Source organism: Psammomys obesus, unplaced genomic scaffold (genome assembly GCF_907164565.1).
Source record: "Psammomys obesus unplaced genomic scaffold, mPsaObe1.curated_primary_1811, whole genome shotgun sequence".
Classification (NCBI taxonomy): domain Eukaryota; kingdom Metazoa; phylum Chordata; class Mammalia; order Rodentia; family Muridae; genus Psammomys; species Psammomys obesus.
Window position 1 is genome coordinate 15,516,891 of NW_026596162.1, and position 25,726 is coordinate 15,542,616.

At 49.8% G+C, this 25,726-nt stretch overlaps 1 long non-coding RNA gene across 1 annotated transcript; it reads left to right on the forward strand.

Moving 5' to 3' along the window:
* The first annotated feature begins 250 nt into the window (after positions 1–250).
* On the forward strand, positions 251–25,726 carry LOC129667425 (uncharacterized). The gene is made up of 7 exons (XR_008718732.1): positions 251–325; positions 6,988–7,192; positions 7,777–8,091; positions 9,637–9,721; positions 23,589–23,848; positions 24,410–24,824; positions 25,312–25,726. It is a non-coding gene; the product is annotated as an uncharacterized LOC129667425 (long non-coding RNA).

Genomic DNA, 25,726 nt, shown 5'->3' on the forward strand with positions numbered 1-25,726 from the left:
TGGGATCATCACATCATTTCAGAAGCTTTAGTCCATGGCTGCCTGAATCTCTTGCTTTTTTAGGGCCTGCGCTGAGGAAGAATGCAATGAAGAGGACTGTGTGGAAGACCAAAGTCTCTTACCTTATGATGGAGGGAAGAAGGGATGGATGGAAGGAGGGAGAGAGGGAAGGGGGAAGGGAGGGAGGGAGGAGAAAGGGAGGAAAGGAAGGGGGAAAGGAAGGAAAGAAGGAAGGAAAGAGGGAGGGAGGGAGGCAGAGAGAGAAACCAGAGTCCCAAAATACTTCAATACAGCAGGATGGTGACTCGGCTGTTATTTCCCAATGGTGAGTTTTCTGGGTCCTGGCACCCTATACAGTGCGTGTGCATGTGGGTGTGCATGCATGTGTCCCTGTGAAGATGTGGAGGGGAGGCCTGGGTCACACTGAAGTTTACATCACCATCACTGCCCAGTTCTGAAGCCAGACTCAGTCCACCAGCGCAAAAGACACTCTGGAGATTCCAAAGGCTTCTGGAGCTGTGTGTCCGGAGCCAGGAACAAGGAGGGCGCACACATGCTTGCTATGGCATTACCCCCCCGCCGTGCCTTCTTTTACACTTGTGCTTGGTGTGTGCGTATGGGAACATTTGTGTGTATGCATACGAGGAGGCCAGAGGCTGATGGCACTTGCCTTCCTCGGACCCTCTCCACTTCATCTTTGGAGGCCACTGGTCTAGTTAGACTGGCTGGCAGAAGGAGACTGGGGTTGCCCGTCTCTGCATTCTCAGCTCTGCAATACGGGCACCCCACCTCCACCTCAGGCCAATCCTCTCAAGCCCTGCGAGTTGAACTCCGGTCCTCATGCTTGCGTGGCAAATGCTGTGCCCACTGAGCCATCCCCCTTCCTCTTGGGCCTTTGGAAGGCAGGCTGAGCCATCTATACACTGTAGAGAGAGGCCAAGGGTTTGTACCTCAGCAGCAACTCTGAGCTTGGCACTGGACCCAGGCCTCCGGGTGGAGGAGGGAGAGGCGTGCTCCTCCCCTTCTGCAGCAGCTATGTATGACCTCACACCCTCCACGAAACCCCTGGGTGTGGTTGCTCTCTCTTCCTCTGTGGAGTTTTTCCAGGTTTTGCATTAAAAAAAAAAAAAAAAATCATGAAACAAGTTCCTGTACTGGGCCTGTTTGGAAAATATGTGGATTTTTTTTTTTTTTTGAAAACACCCTAGGGTTTTTTTGTTTTTTTGTTTTTGTTCTAAATAAGGAAATAAAATTTAGAATGATTAATCCAGGGAAGATCTCACACAATTCATGAAATTAATTCTTTCCAACCTCTCTTTATTTGGTAGTAGTGTGTCCTTGGCAATGGCACAAACTCAGGACTGAATTCCTCTGACTCTGTCCCTTGCTAAACAAGAAGTTCACATGGCCTCTAAGTATTCAGAGAAAAAGAAATAATTGGATTGAAGAAGATGATGATGATAATTGTGGGGTCCCTTTGTGCCCTGCCTCCCACAGTACTGTGACTGAGTACTGCATACATAGCCACACCCCTGGACCCTTTATCTTCCACAGGACCTGAGCCGAGTCTTGGGGTCCAGCATTTGTGTTTCCGCATGCCCTGTCTCCCACAGTGTAAGGGCTGAGTCCCTGGGCCATGCCATGCTCCTGAATGCAGAAGTGGTTGTCAAGGAAGGCAAGGTTTTAGCCACGTCTTGGTCATAGGGTGATGTCTAAGATGTGAAAACCTAACATCTCCTGTCCCCTTTGGGGCTTGAATAGTTTTTTTGTTTTTTTTTTTTTGTTTTGTTTTGTTTTGTTTTTTGGCTAATAATTTGAATTAAAACATTAAGATGTTTTTATTGGCATGGATCTGTGCCCAGAGAGCCCCTGTTGAGATTTCCAAGTTATTGTGTCCTGGAACAAAGAACTAGACCTGGGTTGTACGGACAGTGATAAAAATAGAGACTGTTTATTAAGAGAGGAGAATGCTCCTGAGGTGGACCGAGGGCTGGCAAAGAGGAGGAGCTCAAAGGCCCTGGGCCCAGGGAGTCTAGTGCCTCTGTTGACCATTTGCATAGTGTCTGCCTGCTCCTGTGTGGATTTGCATAGTATTCTCCTAGTATCTGAAGGTCACAGGGCCTTTTGCAAGCATTTTTTGCCTTGTGTGCAGCCCATGGCTGGGTTTCCAGTCTCTTTTGCCATTGGCATCTTTCATGTGTGCATCAAAGTGCTTTTGGAGCCTCCTGCCCCCAACCTTGTTCATCACCGTCACTTTGTTGAGATGGTTGCACAGTGACAGAGGGTAGCGCTGGCATTGTCCCCATGAGGCTCAGTCTCATCCAGCTGCCCTGACTCTGAAACCAGGGGAAGAAAACTTGTGGCTTCCGTGGCCTCTCCATCAACACTTAGAGGTCGCATTGCTACACAATAACTCTTCCGTTGGCTTTACCATAGGTAACTTCTCTAGCCAATGGGGCATGGCAGTTAGGGTTGCCTAACCGCTCCTCAGGAACTCAGGTAGCTCTAGCTGACTGAAGCCACTGAGCATTCCCGTAGGCTTGTGCAAATGTCTACTGGGCAACCTTTCAACACAGTGGGCTCCAACCTGTACCCTCCAAGCACACAGATGCTGTCCACACCCAGTGAAAAGCCAGAAGCCGTGACTTGGGGTACGAGGACCACTGATCCAGTGATTTTCCTCACCCCCGTCTCAGGCCTCTGTTTGTTCTTACCACAACAACCCTGACCCCCAGTCCTCAGCACCTGACCCCGGAGGCTCCTGCCTCTCTGCATCGGCCTTTCTCTTCCGTGAAGCTGGTCACCTCAGCCATGGGTATGCTGTGTGGTGCGAATCTCTCATTAAACCCAGAGCTCCAATGACTCCGTTCACAGCTTTCACACTAGCTGTGAGTTACTGCACGAAGTGTCCTGTAGTTCTGCTCCTCCTTACTGCCACTGCCCTAATGCCAAACCTTTTCCTAGCCCTGTCTGCAATGCCTTCCTTCAACACTGCTGTCCAGGTTTCACCAAGGACTGTAACCTGTGTGGAACACAAGGATGTTCTCAAGAAACTCTCATGCCTCTCAGTCTGGTTGTCAGACTATTGAAACAACGGACCCCAAAGAAATGGGAATCCTCCTGGAATCTCATTCTGTGGGAGGGAAAACATGCCAACTAGAGGGTAGCTTTTGTCTTGGTGTTCTCACACAGTTCTAACCCCTTGTCAGACCACCTTACAGAATGAGACTGAAGCCCAGGCAAGGTTGGGTTAAGGGTGGGCAGGACCACACCTTAACCAGAACTGCTTAGATCAGCATGTCCTCCACCCTTTATTTAAAGTTTAACCTCACTTCGGGACCTCCAGGATGGACATGAGGCAGGGCCACTGTCTTTGCCTCTTTAAAGGCTTACTTACTTATTATTTGTGTGTGTGTGTGTGTGTGTGTGTGTGTGTGTGTGTGTGTGTGAGCAGGGGGTGATGGTATGAGCATGTCACAGCACAAGTGTGAAGGCCATAGGACAACTTTGAGAAGTTAGTTCTTTCCTTCCACCTTTACATAGGTTCCAGGGATCAAATTCAGGTCACCAGGTCTGTGTGGCTTTACCCACTGAACCATCCTGCTTGCCCCTAACACCAGCCTTTGTAACAAGGAAAATACCAGAGCACACTCCCTCTGTGTCTGTCTCTGTCTCCCAGCCCATCACACAAAGAAACAACCAGAAGCCACCATCTGCAGCTCAGAAAGTTGGGCCTCACCTGAACCCAGCCAGGCCAGTCCCTTGACCCTGGATTACAGCCCTCAGAACTGAGGGTTCCTTAAGCTCCAGCCTGTGACAGTCTGCTGTGGTAGTCATGGGTGACACACACAGCCCCATTCTGGGAGTGGGGACCGAGTCTTGGAGCACAGGGTGCCAAGCCTTGTATTCTGAACTCCGCTGTTCCGATATCCATTCATGAGACATGGTTGTGAATGGGGACAGTGGGTGGCATGAATAGAACACGGCCCTGCCTTTCCCACCCAGGCTGTGTCCGCTGCTGCTGTCTCCACTGGCTGCCGCAGCTGTCTGCACATGGCGACCCATTCACAGACGCCCTGGGGACAATGCCCCAGAAACTGTCTCCCCAGCAGAGCGATGCCCTACTTTTAAGAATAGCTGTGAAGATGACAGAACTTTGAAGAACCAGGAGGAATCAGAGGGCAGCATGGCTTCCCCAGGGAGCCCCCGACTCTGGTCTGAGGGTGATATGAGGGCAGCATGGCATGAGGGACCACGTAGAGGCACAATGCCATGTCTGGATTCCTCCATGAACTCAGTCCAGGCTTGGCAAACAACCATTCAGATTTTTTTCTTAAAAATTCAAGACTATTTCCCCACAGCCCAGGGTCTGTCAGGACAATTGGGAAGGTGGGAGAATGGAGACACAGCAGCTCCTGGCTTTGACAGATTGTGGCTTCACAATGAGACCATTGAATTTTCTTTTCTCTTTCCTACCACTATTCTTTTTTAGAAGTAAAACTAGCCCAGGCCTGCAATCTCAGATACTTGGGAAGCTGAGGCAGAAGGATCAAAGGTTCATGTCCAGCCTGGGCAACTGAGGGAGAGTCCGTCTCAAATTTAAGAGAGTTAAAAAATGGGCCGAGGATATGCCTCAGTGGTGGAAAAATGCTTGTCATACAAGTCTGAGGACCCTAGTTCAAATCCCCAGAACCTATGTAAAATCCAGATAGGTAGTGTGAGGTTGTGTAGTCCCAGTGTTTTGCCATGATGACAGGGTAGGTGGAGAAAGGAGAATGCCCAGAAACTCTTAGAACAGATAGCCTGATGTACCCAGGAGAAGAGCAACAAAGAGATCTTATTTCAAATTGAGGCAACTGAAATGAATGATAGACACACACACACACACACACACGAGAGAGAGGGAGAGAGAGAGAGAGATTAAGGTTGCTTTTTTTTTTAATTAAAAAGAGGGCTAAGGATGTAGCTCATGTGTGTGGCCTGATTTAATCCCTGGTACTACAAAGAAAGGAAAGGAAGGAAGAAGAGTGTAAAACACTGGGGACACTTAAAATTGATTGGATGCAAGAGGTTCTGAACAAAAACACAATAGCATGCTCCATTTTAGATTTTATATATATATATATACAATGACAAGCACAGGTTTTTCGTGGTCTTGGCCTTTCTGTTTCTAGGGCAACATCCAGATACTCTTATTTGCAGGCACAAGTGGCCCTGCCTTCGCTGGCCTTGCTGTGTCATGCTTTTGAGTCTGTAATGTTAAAGTGACCAGTCACTGTGTGTCCAGTATTATTGTCCCTGCGGTCACCACGGTGCAATTTTGATGGCAAAAAGCAGAGCACACTTCTGGGTGATAGAATGAATTAGCAAGTGGCCATGGCTGTGTCTAAGCACAGTTCTGTTTTCCTGGCCATTGGGAGCATGGCCAGCACATTTGCTAGCTGTGTCATTTTCTAACCTCTGGGAGCAGCTGTCTGGAACACTCTGCCAGGCACCGACGGTGTGTGAGCAGGCTGCGGTTTACCAGAGTGCCCGAGAAGCTATCGGGGCAGAAGGCTGTAACCTCTGCCCCTGGACAGCCCACCGGCCTGTCTGTCTTCTCCGGCTCCAGGTTTTCAGCTGTGTCTTGAGAGCTTCACCCTGAGTGCACGGTCTCAGCCGTGGTCGGAAGTGAGAACAGGGCTGCTCGTCTCCTTGGAGCCCCCTTGGCCTTTTCTCCAGAGGCCTCCAGAAGGGCAGCAGCTACCACCACCTCCGTTTCATTCCTTAACTCCTCCTTGACTGAGTCCAGGTCAAAAACCTGTGTGTGTGTGTGTGTGTGTGTGTGTGTGTGTGTGTGTGTGTGTGTAAATAAGTGTGTGCATATGGTTGTATCCACGTATACCAAAAACCAGGGACCACATCATATTCATCAGTACATCTCAAACAATGCACACAAACAACACGCTGCCTAACAAATGTGTCAGTTCACACACCACACATTCACACAGTATAAACATGCAACACACATGTGCCACGGACAATTTACACACAGAGACACGCACATCGACACCACTCATCATACACATTGCATGCCACACTTACACACGTGTGCATACATGCAGTCTACGTTCAGATCCCTCCATTTTGTCATTGTCTCCTTGACTACAGACTTGACCACAGGAGGGGTTCCTGAGAAAATCCAGACTGAACTGTGTCCAGAGAGGGCACAGAGATGACAAAGTCCTCCCCCAGCACCAGCCACTGACACTTTTTCACTCACACATCTCCCAGCATCCATGGTACAATCATTGTACAAGATGGAGGCAGGGTGTTCCATGAGGACAGAGGGGGTACCCCCATTCCCACAAAAGCTTAGGGATCTGGGCAGGGGAAAGAAATCAGAAATGAGTGTCAGTGAATGTCATAGCAACGTTGGCAAGCAGGGGATGGAAGCCAGGAAGAGGGAAGCCAGAGGCTGATGGCCAGAGACCCTCCAAGGAGGGAGGCAGAGGCTGGGGTGCGGAATGGCTATCCCAGACGGGAGGAGGCAGGCTAGAAGGCCTTCCCTATCTGTATCATCCCCTGTGCAGATGGTCACAGAAGAATTTGGGGGGGGCACACCAGAAGCTCTGTGCCTACAAGTAGATATGTGCCCACGAGCTCACACCAGGGGACGGAGGCCCTGGGGCAGGTGAGTGTGTGAAGGAGGAAGATAGAGCTGGGTTGTGGGGGAAGGGCAGCTCAAGGCTCAACTGTCAGGAGGAGGAGGAGGAGGGAGGGAGGACCAGAGTCCCAGGGTCATTTCTCATCATTACGTTATGAAATACTTTCTAAACTGTGGAAGTGTTGAAGGGTAGAGCTTGCAGGTGTGTGTGTGTGTGTGTGTGTGTGTGTGTGTGTGTGTGTGTGTGCGCACTGAGACCTCATCCAGCTTTCTGCAATGTCAAGACATCTCACAACTACAGTTAAAACTGGGTGCTTTGTTTTTTGTTTTTTGTTTTTCAGCATTTGTGCCCTGGATAAGACCTGAACAAGATTGGCCTCTTCAGAGTTCCGTCCTGGGCGGGGGAAGGGCTAAACAGGCCCAACCCCTCTCTAACACTCTAACGGCAGTTACCGCACATTGGGAGGGGGAGAGGCATTTTCTTCAGTGCTGTAGCCTCCAGTCAACTGCCCTACTTCTGTAAATGACTTCCTCACCCTTGCTCCTGTAAGTAACTCTAAGCCAATTCTTTGTCTCACCAAAAACAAGCCAATATCGGTGGGAGGAGAAAAGGCAACTCTTTGGGAAAGGATCAGAGGGAGAGGGGTAGAGAGGCCAGTGGATCATTGATAAAAATGCGTTACACAGATGTATGAAAATCTTATAATGAAACCCATTGCTGTGTATAATTAATATGTAAACTTCGAAAAAGAGACTAGAGAGGTCACTCAGATGGTTCAGCATTTGCCTGGAAAGGATGAGGATTTGGTTTTGGTCTCCAGGGCCACACAAGAAAAGTGAGGGACAGTATCAGGGCTGGGAGAAAAACCCTTGGGACCCTCTGCCAGCCAATCTAACCTGATTGGTGAGCTTCAGGACAGTGAGTGATACTGTCTCAAATGAGATGGCTAGCTTTTCTGTGGATGGTACTCAATGCTGTCCTCTGCCCTCCACACACATGAGCGCGCACACACACACACACACACACACAAATCTAAAACAAAATAAAACAAATCTTCGAGGTTTCTAGTTGGAAAAGCCTGTTGACGGCATGCAGGGTCTGTTAAGTTTTGCCGCTTTTCCCATTTTAGGCTTCCATGCTGTGGTAGATCATTGCAATCCCGTGGTCTCTTCCGGTCTGCAGCACTTCCCGGCCCTTTCTTCTCTTCCGTACCCTTAGCACTTTGAGGACGCTCTGGCCCGTGGTCCTGTGGAATCCCGTTCCATCTCAGCATGCTTGGCAGTTTCTCAGACTGAGTTGCGGTTATGGAGCTGGGGAGAGGAACGCAGACACGAGCCCTCTCTCTCTCTCACACCCAGAGCTCACGGAACACCCACTGACACTTTTGTGGGCTGGACCCCCATCTCCTAGTGCAATGGTGTCTTCTCGGTTCCTCTGTTGGCAGGTGATTATTGTCACTCTTCCACGGACTGGTCAGAAGGGAGCCGTGGTTTCTTGCCCACCCTGAAGGGCAGAGGCAAATTCTGCTTCCCGGGTGGGAGGAGTGAGGGGTTGGGTTGGGTGGCGTGGCGGTGTGCATCCCTTCACTGAGAAGTGCTGCTCACATCACACACTTGATTGTCATGAAATGTGCCCTAGCCGTCTTTTCTCCCTGTGAAAGCGACATTTTGAATGCTAATACCTTTGGCAGTCTGGGGGACAGAGGTTGCCTGCCAAATAGCCATAATCCCACGGGGGACTTCTAAGCAAACCATGGGAGGTTTTGGTTTGCACAGACTCGAGGGAGCTCACAGTTAGGGAGAGACAGATAATCTACAGTCAGGTATCTCCTGTGTCTGTCTCTCTCCAGGTTCCCCCAAAGGCCCATGCATTTAAAGGGTCTGGTCCTGGCTCATGGCTTGACTAGGGTAATGTTGGTACCTCTCAGAGATGGGGCCATCGGAAGGAAACCTGTCACTTGGTCATGTTCCCGATGAGGGGATACTGGGGCACTGGCTCCTTCTTTTTTTCTTTGGATTATGAGATACTCTGAGGTAGACTACTACCATGATGCACTGTGCCACTGGAGACACAAAGGCCACAGGACCAAGTGGCCACGGATGGAAGGTCTAGAATGGTCAGCCGAGATACCCTACTAAAGTGACAAGGAAGCAGCAAGAGAGGAGAGCAGACCTGTTAAGGGAAGCATCACTTAACACATTCTGTAAGTGAGGCAGCTGTGCAGACGCTGACGAGGTCCTGCTGTTCCCTGAGGGGGTAGCTATCCGCCACCTGGGGCTTGCAGGAGTTCTTGCTCCTGCTTGTACAACCTGTGATGGCTTGGCCTAGAGCACCTCCCTGGGTGGCCAGAGCCATCAGGATTCAGGATCCTCCAGCTCCAGAGGCCAGAAGTCCAACGATAGCCCCCCCAGAGGACTAGGAAACATCACCCATTAGTTGCTGGCTTGTGGTAGTGTGTTTTCAGTCTCCCTACAGTGTCCTCTGAACTTGGGTGTGTATATGTCCAAGCTTTCCCTTCTGTGAGGACAGCAACCACACTGAGTTTGGGCTCAGCCAGGTGAGCCCCTCTTCCCTACCTTTCAAAGGCCCCGTCTCTGACTGGAGTCACCACTGAAGTAGAACTTTCACATTTGAAATTCGCAGTAGAGGGCACAGCAGTCTGCGAGTAGGATGTTCACCTGCTCGTGGGACAGCAAATTCCCCTTAGATTGGCAGCAGTGGATCTCCCAGAGGACAGAGCTCTGGGGATGGCAGCCTGTGATGGCCAAGCCACAGGGGCTGGCTCTCACCTCATCCAGGCAGTAGCCGGGAGGCCCTGTCTTTACCTGGGAATATATTGGAGAGATAACAGCCCCCAGGGACAGTGCTACAAAGGGGTGCCATAAGCTGTCTCCTCGCCAGAGTGTGGGTCTCCACCAGTCTAGAAACCCTGCCCTGACCTCTACACGCCCTGGATCCAAACAGTGTCTAATACCTTTGTTTAAACTAGGAATGAACAGTTGAGGACCGCCAGATGTTGTGGAGCATTTCCTGGAAGACTCAGACTTGAAAGGACAAGTTGGAAAGCAAAGCAGGTATGTGGCAGAAGAGATCTCAGCAGGGGCCAGACACCTAGAAAGCATGGTTACCCATAGGAAAGGGGCAGTATGAGGGTAAAGGACTGTTGCGAGGTATTGGTCCAAAGGGAAGGAGAATAACGTTTTTAAGCATGAAAGGAATGCCTATATCTACCTACTGTCTACCATCTGTTTTCAATCATTTACCTCTTGACTATCTCTCATCCATAATCTATTATCTATATACAATCTATCAATCATCTATCAGTATTAATTTATCTTCCACCTATCATTTGTCAAACGATCAAACTATACACATATTTCTTCGCTTTCCCCTGAACTCTTCTTTTTAAATTATTGTGTAATATGCTGTAATAAAAGAAGGAAGGAAACCATGCAAAATCAAAATCCTGAAGCAGAGGCCCAAAGCCAAGTGAGGCAAGGAAGGATCACAAATATGAAATAAAGATATTTGAAGAGTTGGAAAAATTTTGAGACACTTAACAACTGTCTTAAGTTGCACTTCCTGTCGTAGCAGGAAGTACAAAGAAAACTGAACAAATAAAACTATGAGACAACTCTTAACTCCCGGAAGAACAAACAGACATGAATGTTGTGTGGGAAAGGGGGCGTGTTGGTAGCTGTACCCTGGACTTAGCATGAACAATCTGTGCCTCATGTTACCAACTCGGACTCTGTGGGAAGAGAGGACAGGGAACTGGGGGTATCTGAGAGGGACAACTTGCCTACCCTAGCAAAACTACACTGAAATGTCTCCTAATCAGGAAGTGTCCGAATAGTATATTACGTACACATACAGAAATAAGTAGCAGAAAGCAGTCTTATAAAGAAGCCAGTGACTTCCTCTGTGATGTAGGGAAGGGTTGGGCACCAGGCCCACAAGTTTTAACATAAGCTACTTAAAGAGCTTTGATTTCACTGTGTGGTTGTACTTAAGCTAAAATTAGAAGCATAATTTCATAGCAGAAGCGCGAGCTGGGGAGCGCACACAGCGCAGGCTTTCTGGCAGGAGGGTGTGTTGACTTTGGTGCAGTGAGCCTGCCTTGAGGTTTTCTGTGCATGCTGGCAGGGCTGCCAGGGAGACTCCACGCCGTCCATCACTGTCCCTGGGAACGGGCCTTTGTGACAGGATGCTTTCCACATTAACACCTTGTTTGTGTGATGTCGACAGCTCTGCTGTCCCTTGCAGGGGTCAGGGGTCAGGGGTGCAGGGGTGCAGGGCTGAGAGGCTCCAGATTCCCTCTGCTGGTGTGGGCAGGGCCTCCACTCTCCACAAGGATCCTTGACGACAGCAGCTGTTAGAGCTCCTGGGACAGTCCACAGCTTGGCCACTCTTAGGAGTTCATAGCTTCTTCGATCAGCCCACCTCCATCCGATCAGTCCTCTTGGAAGGGATCTCCAGATCCCTGTGATACTGTGCTCCGTCATGATATCCTCTGACCTCCTACCAAGGACAAAGACAATGGAGCCGGGGACAAGAGAGGCATTTTCTGGGACTGCGGGGTTCGCACTTGCAGGGTATTCAGCATTTTTTGGAAAGTAGGGCTGACATAGACCAGTGACATGAGAAGAAGGTGGTTTGACAAGGGACATGTGGACAGAGATGCCACTGCGTTTGGTGGGACTGGCCATGTTGGAGACCTGGGGGTCAGAACTGAACAGGCCGCATGCAGCTGCAACTCTATGCAAGAGTTCTATGCAGCGGAGCTCTGATCCCTAGTTATGCCTTTATGGTACCTCTTGGGGTGGGACCTTCCTTTTATGGGAACCCATGGGGGTTCCAAGATGGGAGAACATCTGGATAATGCAGCCATGTCTGGGGAGGTCAAGGTGGAAATGGCCAGCACACCAGAGGGACCAGCCGTGATCTTGAAAATGCAGATCTAGGCTGGGATTGCTGGTATACTGCCTGGAGAGTGCTCAGGCTAGTAATCCCAGCACTTGGAAAGGAAAGGCAGGAAGATCAAGATTTCAAGGACATCCTTAGCTATCATGGTGAGTTCAAGATCAGCCTGCAGCTACATGAGACCATGTTTCAAAAGAAAAACAAACCCAGGGAACACTGCTCAGCTGTCCAGAACATGCAGCACTCCTCGCTGACTCATGGGGCCAGGCCTGGCTCTGGGTGTCTTGCTTGCAGGGCAGGGAAGGGCTGGGCTTCCCTCGGCTTTGGGCCTGTCAGGTCATTTGGTATACTTGTGAGATCAACAATCTTCTCCTGCTTTAATCCGAAGCAAAGGTTCTGAAGTTGTGGCCACTGATTTATCACCACCAGGTGTTTGGTGCCACCAAGATGACACGGAGTGGGGTGGGGGAGGGGAGGCCCAGCCACCATCCAGTGTCTGTTTCCACAAAGCTCCCACGAGGCTAGCACACTCTGAATCTAATTATGTGCTGGCCATACCTGCTCTGTTAATGATGATGCAAGTTGACCTGGTGACACAGTAAAACTGCTTTTATGTCCTGGCTGGATGGGACAGTTTCCTGAGTCCAGATCACGAGTCCTGCTCTCTGAAACAGCCCAAGGACCACAGGAGAAGGTTAGCTCAGGTGCACACAGTTGGCTACAACTAAGCCGTGCCGTTCGTCTGTTCCGCCTCCTTCTCTGGAGGCTCTTGGGGATGCCCTGCCGCACAGGGCAGTGGGGGGGTGTACTCCCACCCCCTCCTGTTGTTCCTGGAATCCTGTCTGCTTCGGGGTGGCACAGGGCAGAGCAGGCCTGGCCAGAGGAAGTGCCTGCTCTTCGGAAGTCACAGCACATATCTCACGTCACCTGTCCCCGAAGCCAGCTGCTTCCTCTGCCTCGGAGAGACCAGCATCCTTCGCTCAGGTGACAAGAGGGCCTGGGCTGACTGGGCTGCTAGTGTCATTAGGTGTGCATTTCTTTAGGTAGTGATCCCGTAGGGTGAGGCCTGGTTAGGCAGGCTCCAGAGAGCCAGATATGGCTGTGCACCAGACTGCTTTAATGGGTGAGTGATCATTCATTCATTCATTCAATAATTGGTTCACACATGTCTAATGTATGCCAGAAAAAGAGCAACTGACCACAGAAACCTAGTCCAGGACCTATGGAGTGTGACAGCTTAGGCAGAAAGCTGGTTTAACAATTTTCTCTCCAACCCTATTTCTTCCTCCCCTCACTCCCTCCTTCCATCCCTCCTTCCTTTCATTCCTTTTCTTTCTGACAAATCTTCTTGTAGCCCAGGCGGGGCTGGCTTTGAACTTGTAATGTATCCAAGGCTGACCCTGAACCTCTGATCCTGCTTCCCAAGCGCTGAGATTACAGGTGTGCACCACCATGCCTGGTCTATGTGCTACTGGGGCTCTAACCCAGGGCCTCGTTCGTGCTAAGCAGGCCCTCTACCAGCTGAGCCATAGCCCCAGTCCCTGCCCCCTTTCCAGCCACAGCTGTTTTTTATTTTGTGCGGTGTGTGTGTGTGTGTGTGTGCGTGCGCGCGCGCTCGCTCATGTGCACACATGTGAGAATGCCTATAGATCAATGCCCAGAACCTTCCTCAGTGACTTGTATTGCCTTTCTTTTATCATCATCTTCCTTCCTTCCTTCTTTCCTCCTCCTCCTCCTCCTCCTCCTTCTTCTTCTTTTTTTTTTTTTTTTTTTTTTTTTGATAAGGTCTCTCCCCAAAGTTGAAGTTCACAGACTGTCTACATCAGCTGGTTAGTGATCCCCAGAAATCCTCCTGTCTTCGTTTGCCCTCACATCGGGGTTCCAGATGTGGACCGCCATGCTCAGAGTTTGGATGGCTCTGATGTTCTGAACTCAGCAAGCACTGTACTGGCTAAGCCATCTCCCCAGTCCAGCTGTCTGGACTGTCTGTCTGTCGGTCTGTCTATCTATCTAGTCTATAGCAGTTATCTTAGGATGTCCAGCTTACGTCTTTTATGTTCACAGCCTGGAGAACAGTCTTGAGAGAGGACTCGGGTATAACCCTTGCCCCTCTGTGCACAGCAGAGCTGAGAGCTACACTAGGCCACAGGCTGGAGTCTCCAGAATGGGTGGCCAGCTGTTGAGCGGGGTGAAGGGGTGGGGGACTGACATGGGACATACAGGCACCTTTACCTGCTCCCCTCTCTGCTCTCTGGTCTCCAGGGTGCTGGCAGGGGAAGGCTTTGTTGACTCAGGACCGAGAGGCCACAAGTTCAATCATTTAAAAAAAGTTTAAAAGGGAGTGTTAAAAGAAGATGGAAGTTATAGTCTTTCCAAAACATCAGGGATCTGGGCAGATTCTTGCTCATTTTCTCTTAGCAAACTCTGTGAGGTGGACAGTGAAGTGAGAGAACTTTTAGCAGAAATGTTCCATGTAATGACAGTTTTAGTGGGAAACAAGCGTTCAGCTTGGGGCAGCTGACCAGACGGTGGGGATGGTGCTTTCTGCCATGCAGGGGACCTTCCCTGCCCACATGGCTGACACCATGAGTGAGTCTGAGTCTTTAAGAAAATTCCATTTTCCTGGCACCGTGATTCCACCCACCCTAGCTAGATTTGCAGGAGATGGGCTTCTTCTCTGTCAAAGCACGTGGAAGCCAGGAGACAGCTCTCATGGGCCCTTCAGAGAGCTCGAGGTGTCCAACCAAGGCAGATTCCTTCCACGCCACCTCCCCTGGGTATCTCAGGCTGCCTGCTTCCAGCCCCAGATCTGGTGAGCAGGATACAGCAGGTACCTAGGGCGCTGGCTTGTTCCAGACGACAGCTGTCTTGTGGCTTGTGTCCAGGTGAAACCAATGACCCAGGGGAGCCCCACTGACCCCTAACGGATACAGTATGTGTGCACAGCAAATTTTGCTTGTAACACTCATCTGTCTGTCTACATGACTACTCTTTGGGATCTTTCCTGCTTCTGGAAGATGCCCCATTTCCTTTCCCTCCTAGAATGAGGCAACCCATTCTTTTGGTTTTATTCTCCCTTTACCATCTGTCCAGTCACATTTAGAAACTTCCATCTCCCTGCTCCTCCTTAGATGATGCTCTAGAGCCTCCACAGTAGCCTTGAGACAGATTATTCCTCAGTCAGCTTTCTGGAAGGTGCTTCCAAATGACATATCTCAGAAGCCTTCCTATGTCATTACACTAACCCTGCTTGGGGCTGTACACCTAAATAACAGACATCCTGAAAACACGAATATCTTTGGAAAGGGGATAATGAGTGTACTAGTGGGTTTTTAACTTAGAACTACCCAAGAAGAGAGTATCAGTTAAGGAGTCATCTAGATAACGTTGGCCTGTGTGCACATGTATGGGGGCATGGTCTTAATTGTTAACTGAGGTAGAAGGACCCAGCCAAGTTTGGGCAGCATCATTCCCTAGGCCCTGAACTGTATGAGAATGAAGGCAACTAGCTGCAAAGCAAGGAAGCAAAGTTGTGCATTCATAGCTGTCTGCTCTTGACTGGAGAAGTGGTGTTGCTAGTTGCTGGAGCTCCTGCTTTGGATGCTCTCAATGATGGATTGCAACATGGAAGTACAATCAAATGAACCTTTCCCTCCCCTAAGCTGCTTTTGGTCAGGATGTTTTGTCACAGCAACAGAAAGGGAATAAGGACATTCATCAAACCATATGCTCGTAGGAAAGGATCACCTAGTCAAAGGGATTGTGAAAAAGGATCGCCTACTCAGGTAGCTCGTGGGAAGCCATTGATTGCCCAGTCAAAGAGTTCAAGACAAGGGTAAGACTTCAAAGGCAACATGAAGAATGAATTTGAAACAATATTCTTAATCCTAAGATTCACTTACAAGAATTGTGACAGGACCCCAAGTATGGATATACAGCTGGTAGACAGACATCCGTGTAGACGTGTTTTCCCTGTGGGCTGAGGTGGTTTTTGTTCAAGGTTGTGGCTCTGAGAGAGACCTTTGTGACAGTCTTAGTATCAGATACGTGTGTCTCTTCCACACCTCTTGGCTCTGGCTCTGCTTTGACACCTGCCGTCTTTACAGTAATCTCTCTCATCCTCACCTCCCTACGTTACAAATGCCATTCACTGTGTCCTTCCTGAACACGCACAAACAGGATCAAATGTGTATCATCTACCTCTCTCTGCCCATCACTTCAGAGAATGGCCACCAGATAGCTTACAGAGAGACTTCCAGTGTATTGGCCCTTTTTGAGATTGCCTTGTGAGGAAAATTCTCTGTGTAACTATAGGTCCAAGAAGCTCGGAACCATAGGAGGCACATATCTGGGCATGGAGGAGAAAGCACATGAAGGAGGATCCTTGTGGCTCACTGCTGTCAGGGAACTTGGGTGCGTGCTACCTCGATTAGCTTCATTTCATTGTCAGTGACACTAGGTAAGGTCAGTGGCTCTCCTCTCATATGTAAAGACAAGAGTCTCAGAGAAGTCGGGATGTTGCAGCACCGTAACTGGTTTTCCGAGGATTGATGTTTGTGGTCTGGCTTGCCTTAGCCCCACAGCTCTCACACCCATTATTTATGAGGCATCTTTGACAAAGAGCCCACTGCTGAAGTGCTGCTCTGCTTCAGTTTCTCGGACTGAGCACGCAGAAGTAACTAGAAACCAACCATTTTTCTATAGCATAGTGTCTCCAGGGCCAAGAGCTGCTGATTAGAGCTGTGTAAAGGCTGCAACCATTGGTCTGCTTGGGGAGTGGGCGGGCTAAGCCTTCAGGGGTTTTCCACACGTGTCTTCAGTTTTCACTTCCCTGTCATTTTGCTGTCGCTATAATCTAGCTTCTGCTGGCACTGTGCCACCCAAACACCTGTGGTTCAGGTGACTAAAAGCCTCTGTGCTCTGCATGAATGCTCTGCAGAGTTCTGTGCAAATGAGAACAGCCTGGGGAATCTGGATTTGCCCCGAGTCCTGGGTTTCCTCCTGTGCTTTGGCCACACCTCAGTTGGCTCAAGTCACACTGGCAGGTTTAACCTCCAGGACCATCATTAAACTGGGCCCTTCCTTCTCTTTTCTTACCTCTGAATTTTCACCTGAAATGAAGCAATTTCCTCAAACAGCACTTCCTTCTTCCTTGTCAAGGTTCTAGATTGGTCCATTTTCTCACATGACTTGGCAGCCCTAAGTAGAGATAGGCCATTCAGTCAGATGGGACCATCCCTACGTGGGCCCCAACTTCCTTGGCGGACAGTGGCTTTTATGTGCTTTGTTCCTCGTTCTTGATAGGAGAGGCCATAGGGACATCTGACTTCTTTTTATTGACCTGAGACGGGGTTCCTGGACCACTGCAGGACTACCACCACCTCAGCATCTTACAAACTTCATCAAGATGTTGGGAGTGATTTCCAAGAAGGGTGGACTGTCTGTGTCGTGATGAGATGAATCACCCTTTAATGGTTCAAAGTCATGCTTCTTGTTTCGTGAGATAGTGAATTTCATTGTTGACCTCAATTTAGGTTGAAGTTTTGGTTATAGTTAGATATGATTGTGTTCTTTCAGCTCTACACACCACTAATTTGCAAACTACACACGTTTCTGTCATCATATTGAGATAATCTTCAGAGCTTCAAATTTGTATAGCTCATGGCTGCTTGGCTTAGTCATGCGTTAGTAATTCTGAACGCCCCTCTCCTTCCTAGAAGCCGCGTCATGATCTGACCCTTGGCCTCTCACCCTCATATTCTCTCCTGCACTGGATAGTCTAGTTATGCATACGGGAACCCAGAAACCCTCCTCGTGGCTTATTTTTTCCTCAGCCTTTTGGTCAATCCCAGTATTTTTCTAGCTAAATTTATCTCATCATTGCCTCTCCTACTCTCTGACCTCATGCATGTTCTTAGGGCTACCTTTTCATTTATAGAACATCTGCCCTTTGCCTTTGCCCATTTCCATACGCCACAGCACTGCCACTTGGGAGAAACCAGTAAGTCACATGGTTCCTGGCACGTTGGTGATTCTTGGAAGTTTTTTTTTCTTTCCATTTGATTTCTAGATGGTGTTAAAAAGAAAAAACTATATGCAATCAGAAGAAATCATACGTCAGTTTTGTTTGTGTTTTCAGGAATAGTGATATTCTATATGACCATTTCTTTTGATGCTGGCCAAAGGCAGTGAGCTGTAGCTTCTTATTGGTTCTACAAGCACGAACAACTAACACTCGACTACCCTGGACCACAGCAGTTTTTTCAGAATACGAAGACATATCCCCAGCAGAAAATGAAGAGCGTCAGCTCTTGAGGAAACAATGGATTTGTTTTCCCTCAGATGAGGCTCAGCCCTCTACTTGAGTTCTGTGTTATCTAAAATGTTCCAGGAAGGACTGGGGAGCCCTCATGCTTCCTGGTCTGGAATTCAGCCATCTGTAGCTCTCTGAGTGGAACCAACTCCTGAGTCTTGTCAGTTGTTCTTCCTGGGGGAGAAGTCTACAAAGTTCTACAGGAGTGCCGTCCATTTTTAAAAGCTTATTCTCCCCCCCTCCATTTCTAAGTCTGTGTCTTTAAGTGCTTTGCACGAATATGCATGCATGTTGAGAAAGGTGCATGTGTGGAGGCCAGAGGGTGCTATCAGGTATCATTCCTCAGTAACCATCAAGGTCTCTTGCTGAACGAACGTGCTGACTTCAGGCAGCCTGGGTGAGCAGTGAGCCCCAGGGACCCTTTATCCCTGTCTCCCTCCCCAGCACTGGGGTTACAGGCTTCACCAACCAGGCATAGCTTTTTATGTGGGTTCCAGGGATCCAAACTCAGATCCTCTCGTTTACACTGCAAGGCCCTTACCCACTGAGCCACCTCCCTAACCCTGTCAAAGCTCTTTCCTGAAGGCTGGTCCATTTATGAGGTCACCATCGTGTATAATTACTTACTTGTTGGGCACCAAGCACTCTGAGCATATGAAAAGAAAAGGAAACATATATCCTTAGCATCCCAGATGAGCAGGGTCATAGATGGGTAAAGAGTCAAGTGTCTAGCATGGTGGAATGAAGTCTATTTGGTGCTGGTGTCAGCAGGAGGGTACTCTGTGGGGTCTTTATGATATAGTCACAGGCCATAGTCAAATGCAGAATGGTTTTGTCACCACTGGAAACTTGGCTCTTCCCTTCCTTTCCTCTCCCCTGGCCAGGAACCCCTTATGACATGTGGCAGTTATATTACATGGAGAGGCAACCAAGGGAGGGATGGACAGTGGGGGTGGAGAAGTTCATGCGAGATCATACATGCTTTCCTGACAAGCTCCCTGGTGCCTTTCTTGTTTCCCTCTCAGCATGTATCACCTAGTTCTGCTGTGTGGTGCTTGCTCTTCTTTTGAGTGTGCCTATGGGAATGTGTCTGTCCACGGCTTGGACTTCCTCCTATGTCTAAGGCTGTTTAGAACATTCTTTGGTTTTTACATCAGACTGAATTTAGAGGCTTGGAGGAAGAATAAAAACTTGCTTGTTCACATCAGGAAAGGTAGGTCTAAAAGAAGGAAAGTGACTTCAGCAAGGTCTATCTCTTTTCTGTCTCTGTTTTCCTGCTTCTCTGTGTGTCTTTCTCCACATACTCGTGTGTACAGATATATGTGTATATGTATGTTGTGTGAAAGGAAAGTTACACACACACAGACACACCTAGCCTTTCCCTGCAATGCAAACCAAACATGTCTACACCCAAGCAAATCCACTTAAGCTAGATCAACATGCAGCTATGAGAGAATGAAGTAGGAGGTGGGACAGCGTGAGTGAGCAGGTGGACCACAGACAGTCTGGGGATCCCGAGGTGTCCTTGCGGCAGGGAGCACCTGCACAGAGAGAGAATGGTCCCTAGAGAAAGGCCTGTGTTCCCTGTGTGGAAGAGACAGACTCTGAGGTTTGTTCTGTAGTCTTCTGAGAATGAGGCTGGTGATGACTCCTCACTTAAGCAGAGCCAGGAGAGGGGAGGAGAGAAACCATGCTCTTAGACAGAGGGACAGCAAAGAGCAAGAAAGGGGACACAGAGGCTTCTGGAGACTCCCGCCTCTCATCCAGACGGAGGTAAGAGGTGGGAGGCAGAGGAAACACAGCCATGGGGTGATTCCCCACGTGCTGGGATGAGAGAAAGGAGCTAACGTCATGGGGAGGGGGTACCTGAGGTCAAGGCTGTGTATGTGCGAACGGGAACAGTTAGGGCTTTGATCTGTGGAGTAGCGTGATGGGTGAAGCTCAAGCGAAGGACCTAAGTTTGCATCCTCAGAACCCACGTGAAACCTGAAGTGGTAGCAGGCATGTCCAGCACCACTGAGATAGGAGAGACCAGGGCATGCCTGCCAGCTCCCAGGACAGCTGTCCTGACATGAGCAGGAGTGAACACCAAGAGAGCATGCCTCAAGCAAGGTGGAAGGTGAGGACTAACAATGGAGGCTGTCTTCTGGCCTGTGTCTCATGGTGCTTGCACACGTGCACTCACCAACATGAGCACACACACACACACGCTTGTACTCATGTGCATACATATACGTGTACACATGCGTGCACTCACACGCATACCCAGGTACATGCCGCATGCATGCACACACAGGTACATATATGCATGCATACTTGTGCACATACAGGTACAGAAAAACAAGTAACAGGGCTTTGGAGAGAAGAGAGGAAGCTGGAGCCCAGGCTGGAACATTTGCTTTTCCTCTTGGACTTTGCAGAGCGCAGCAAACCCATTTGTGAGGAAGACGGGCCTCCTCCAAGTGAAGTGGTACCGACAGATCCCAAGGGTTTGTGTTCCGACCACTCTGTCCCCAGAACAGGAGTGGGCTGAGCCAGCCCGGGTACAGGCCGGTACAAAATGTCTCTCCTGTTGCTGACAGCATGGGCTGTGGACCACACACGTATAGCTGTGCTGCCGTAGAGGCACTTATTCCTCCTCCCCGTTTTCTCTTAGCGCCAGAATAGAAACGCCTGGTACTCATGCAGTATTCTCATTTGAGCTGGCAGCTTGCCTTCCGGCTGCAGATAAAGAGCAGGTACAAGGGATGTTTGCAGTGCTGGCTCCTGAGGGGAGCTGTCGCTTCTGCTTTTCCTGTAAAAGCGGGGAGTGACTCCCATTTCTGCTCCACACCATATGCTCCCCAGGTACAGCCTGCTTCGGCCGGTGTGCAGGTGAAGGTCTGGATGCCCTGCCCCCTGAGCAAGCAGTGGGTGCTTAGAGTGCCTTCTGTGCTCCTGTATCTACTAAATCCAGGATGAGTCATTCTTGGGGAAAGGCTGATGGGTGGAAACACGAGACGCCCAGGAGGATGTGACTGGCCTGCAGGCGGAACCCTGCACAATGTGTTCTTCTCCACAGAACCTGGTTCCAGCAAGAGGCACTGGAGTAAGGGTTTTCCTCCCAGGAGGCTCCTCAGCTCTACTTGGCAGACATGACAGTGTGCTAACCATGGACTGTTTTAACTCGAAATCTACTCTTTGGTTTTTCTCCTCTCGTGGCCCAACTGTGGTGTTGAGTAGCCTTGAACCCCTGAGTAGAGGAGCATGCTGCTTCTAAAATAGAGGAGCAAAGCGAGGGAGAAGGATGCTGTTGTGATTTGGATGTGAACTGACCCTCAGGCTCACGCATTTGAAAGTTCGTTGCTCCTGACGGGGTGCTCTTTGGAATGTTGTGGAACCTTTCAGAGGTGGATCCTGGCTAGAGGAGATGGGTTACCAGAGGTGGGCTTTTGGGGTTTATAACCCAGCACCACTTTCTCTTCAAGCTATGCTCTCTGCATTGTGAGAGCAGCTGGCTTGCTACTACCCCGGCCTTCTCTGCCTCCTGCTCTGACTTCCCACAACAATGGCCTGTATCCCCTCAAACTGTGAGCCAAAATAGTCCTTCCTGCTGCATGCCTTTTGTCACAGCAGAAAGAAATGTAGCAGCCATCAGGGTGGCTGAGTGAGGCATCTGGCAGGGCAGTTCTCCAAACTCTAGATCGGGGTTGTCACCACATTGTTTATGGGCAGCATTTTGGGACCCACAAATCTGAACCCTGGGTGAGGATGTCTTTCCTATAACAGAGGTGCTCCTGCTCAAGAAGTCCAGAGCCTCTCCTCACATTGGCCCTAGCTGCCCTTCTGAACAGTACCCACTGGACAGCAAGGCCTTCATTCTCCCATAGGGCTCATTATGATGGCCAGAGTCCAGGTGGGGCAGCCCAGCAACTTCATCACTTACTGACACAGATTTAGGCTACGTGGGATCTTACCTGGTGGAAAGGCATGTTCCCTGGGGCTTGGCAGCTGCCCAGGATAGCAAACAATTAGTGACAAGGGACAAGAGACAAGGGCTTTGAGATGATGTGTACAGGAGGAAGCCTGGCCAGAGAGAGGTTCCATGGTGCAAGTCGGCTTCTAATGCAAGATCACAGTTTCCATGCACAGATGTGTAAAGGGTGGGGTGGGGAGATGTCTCTGCCTCCTGTCTCGTCCTTTCTAGAGAAGGTGAAGGACACTGGAGACAAGATGTGATCACTCATTGTGCTCTGTTTTGTCAGCTGCACCGGTGCCTGTCAGAGAGCACCACTTGTGGGTGTGAGCCCTGTTGCTGGGAAATGGGGGACAGCTCAGAACTGAGTGCTGTAGCCATGAGCAGCTGAGAGCCAAGAGCAGCTGAGAGCTCACTCCAGGGGAGCTGATTATCTCTGTGGGTGTCCTTAAGGATCGGAGGAACCACTCAGGACTAGAACTGGAGCCCAGTTTTTCTGGAGCTCGCTTGCTGGGTTTCATTTGAACTCCTGTTCCTACCGTCCCAGTCACTTCTCAGATGGGCTCACCAAATCAGTGCTCTTTATCACAGGAGTAATAAAACCCACCTACGTGTATGTGTGTGTGTGTGTGTGTGTGTGTGTGTGTGTATCCCACAGCACCATGTGCTGTTTGACTCCCTGCCTGTCTCTTTCTTACTTTAGTCTTTAGAGGGGCTGTGGATGCTGTGGACTATCTCCATTCCATGAAGGGATGAGACAGAACTGGGATGGGTCCCTAAGATTGTCCCTAGGCCAATGCAAGTGTTCTGATTCCTTAATTCATACTTCCTGACCCAGTGGAGTGGCCCAACACGATGGCGCCAGCTGTCCTACTGGATGCTGTGGAGCCTGAAGCAATGTGTGTCCTGGGAATAGAGAGTTTAAGAAACAGGCCTTTTCTCCACCCCCAGGAACCACACACAGACTACTGTCCTCTGACTCGGCAGCTCAGGCTGTCTAGTAGAAAGCTGTATCAGGCAGAAGTTGGCACTATGTCTGAGCCAGGCAAATCCTCAGCTGACCCATTTCACGTCCAGTGAAAGCCTGGGTCCCTAATCTTTGCTCGTGGCTCCTTTGATCCTGGGCAATGTTCACGTGAAACTGATCTTTTATTGGTTTAAAAGCAGAATTGACCTCAGCTTTCATATTTAGGGGAAGTCAACCACTCTCAAGGGAAGAAGAAACGGAAATAAAACACAATTTGTCACACAAAAGGCAAAAACCTAGAGGGGTGTGTTCAGGCTTCCCCAAAAGCAGCTGTGTTGGATTCTTTGGGTACAGAATTATGAGAGCAGCAGGCCAGGAGCCTGCCTGCACCTCAGAGATAGTGTCAGAGAGCACTGCACCCTTGGCAGCTAGCTCTTCTACGACCTTGTCACCTCTGCTGTAAGTCCACCTGCCAAGAGTGTTAGAACCGCTCGGGGCAGGAGGGACAAAGCAAGGTGGCATCTCACCCATCCTCCTGGGAGCCACTGCTTGTGCATGGATGTAGAATGTCTCATCCAGTCCAAGTAGTGAAGGTTCAGTCTGTCACTCGATGCTAGTTTGAGGTGTGAGAGCCTTTGGGAGTTGCAGTCCAGTGAGAGAGTTCGGGGGTCACTGTAGGAATTTGATGAGAGAGAACTGCAGAATCCCAATGTTTTACTCCTTCTTTCACCCTCTTTCTTCCTTTTGCTTCCTGGTTGTAAAGTGGGTTGTTTTGCTCTGCAGCATGCTCTGGCCATGATGTGTCACTTCAGCCCTCAAGAAAGAAAAAAAATGGGGTGTGAACTGAAGCCTCCAAAACTTTGAGCCCAAATAAACCTTCTCTGCCAAAAAGCTGAGCTTGGGGATCTGTTAGTGATGGAAGGCTTACTGACATACTTGTGGAAGGCACGTAAAAAGAGCCCCTAGGGCCAGCGCAACCCTAGCACCAAATACTGCTGAGAAATCTTGAGATGCTTGAAGCCAACAGCATACCTCCCAGAAAGGTGAGATCTTTGCTGGAATCCATAGATGGGGGTTGAAGTCAGTGTACAAATGATGAAACTGTAATTTGGGAATGGCCTTCTGTAGAAGAAGTCTTGTCACACACATTCTTACTTAGCACCAGAGGGTACAGGCTACCGCAGACTTCCTCAGCACACTGCTTTACACTGCGATTGCTGGGTTTACACTAGAGAAGGGCCCGAACCCTTCAGGTGTGCACCAAATGATGAAGGGCACCCAAGGTCACCAACCATGTGAAAGACTGGGAAACCCTTATATCCTACTTGCCTGTTGGATGTCAGGGTCCAGGACAACCACAGGCCAGCTCATGGGGAACCCATGGCTGTGTCTCTGTGATGAAACTTTGCCACCAGCTTTCACAGAAATAGACCCAATAATTCCAGTCACCAAGATTGGGGAAGCCATGGCACCATGCGCTACAGAGTTTCAGAAATCTTGGGATCTGTAGGAAAGAGGAAGCCTACTGTGACATAATGATGTCACAGTAACATACACTATACTGAAATACTGATCAAGCCAGGGGCATGTTTTTCGTCCAACAGGAAAGTTTGCGAAGTGCCATTCAAACATGAGCCCTACAGGTCCGCCTCCCTCCTACTCTCATCTGGGATGAACCAACTGCAGGAGGTGGATGAGAAAGGAAAGAGCAAGGGTGTTCAAGGTCCAGCCTACCTGACCTTCAGTGCTGCCTGTCCTTTTAACCAGCCTGGCAAGGTGTTGCTGTGGACGCTGTTGACAGCCACAACACTATGGAGGATGCTGGCTCTGAACTGAGACCCAGCGAAACATCACCTGATGATATAGCCTCCATGGACCCTCCCCAGGATGGGAAAACCAAAGACGAAAATGACAGGGGCAGGTCCCCCGAGGAACCTGCTGTGTCCTATCACTGGGGAGCTCCAGCCCCAGGTGGCACCCACAGTTTCCAGCGCCCCTAGACGAAGGGGCTGAAAGGAGGTGAGGAGGTGCCTTGTTTACTTCATACTCTATGTTGTTCCTCTCTGTCTCAAAGGAAAACAGCACATTTCCCAGGTAAGAGAACACAAGGAAAGGAAAGTGTGCGCTCGAGGGAACTCCAGCGTAGGCAACGCCACCCAGCCCAAACTGTTGAATTTGCTCTTTGCCCTTTAAATGCCCCTTCCCACTGACAGGCTGAACCCATGCGTAGGGCACGAACCCGGCAGGTGTCTGTGACCCTAGAAGGAGCTTTTTCCTTGCATCCCCCTAATGTGAACTCTGGGGAAGTTGAGCCAGAAGCAGAGAGCAGAGGATGTGAATAGGGGGTGAGGGAGGAGAGAAAAGGGAAGAGGGCTCAGGGAAAGGGAGCACTGGCCCGGGTGTGAGGAATCAGGTGGAAAGCTGTGGTAGAGCAAAGTAGCTCAGTGCCAAGTCCTGTCTGTGTCAAAGCCACTAACAGAGTCCTTTTCTTGTGTCCTTTTTCAAGGAGTCAGAACAGGCCCAGTTCTGTGGTCATCAAACCACAGGGCTAGGGTCAGGCTGGTATAGACTGAGAGCTTCAGGAAGAATCCAGGCCAAAATCCCAGGAATCTGTACGCTCGAACACCAGTTGCCATTCAGACACCCTTGGGAGTCAGGGTGCAAGCTCCCCTCCCCTCCTCCTCGCTGCTGGGTCTGAGCTAACAGCTCCCCCCTCCTCTAGTTCACTGTGTCCCCAGTATCTTCCCGGAGAAGGACGTGCTCCGCATGGCTTCCACCTCATGAAGCTACATCCCTCCAGCCTCTGCAGAACGGGTGGGATGGAGCACCCACAGTGAGAGAACTGAGTGTCACCACTGGACTCAGGGCCTTCACCAGCTTGTCCCCTCATCCGCACCAGCCCCATCACTGACCAGTGCAGA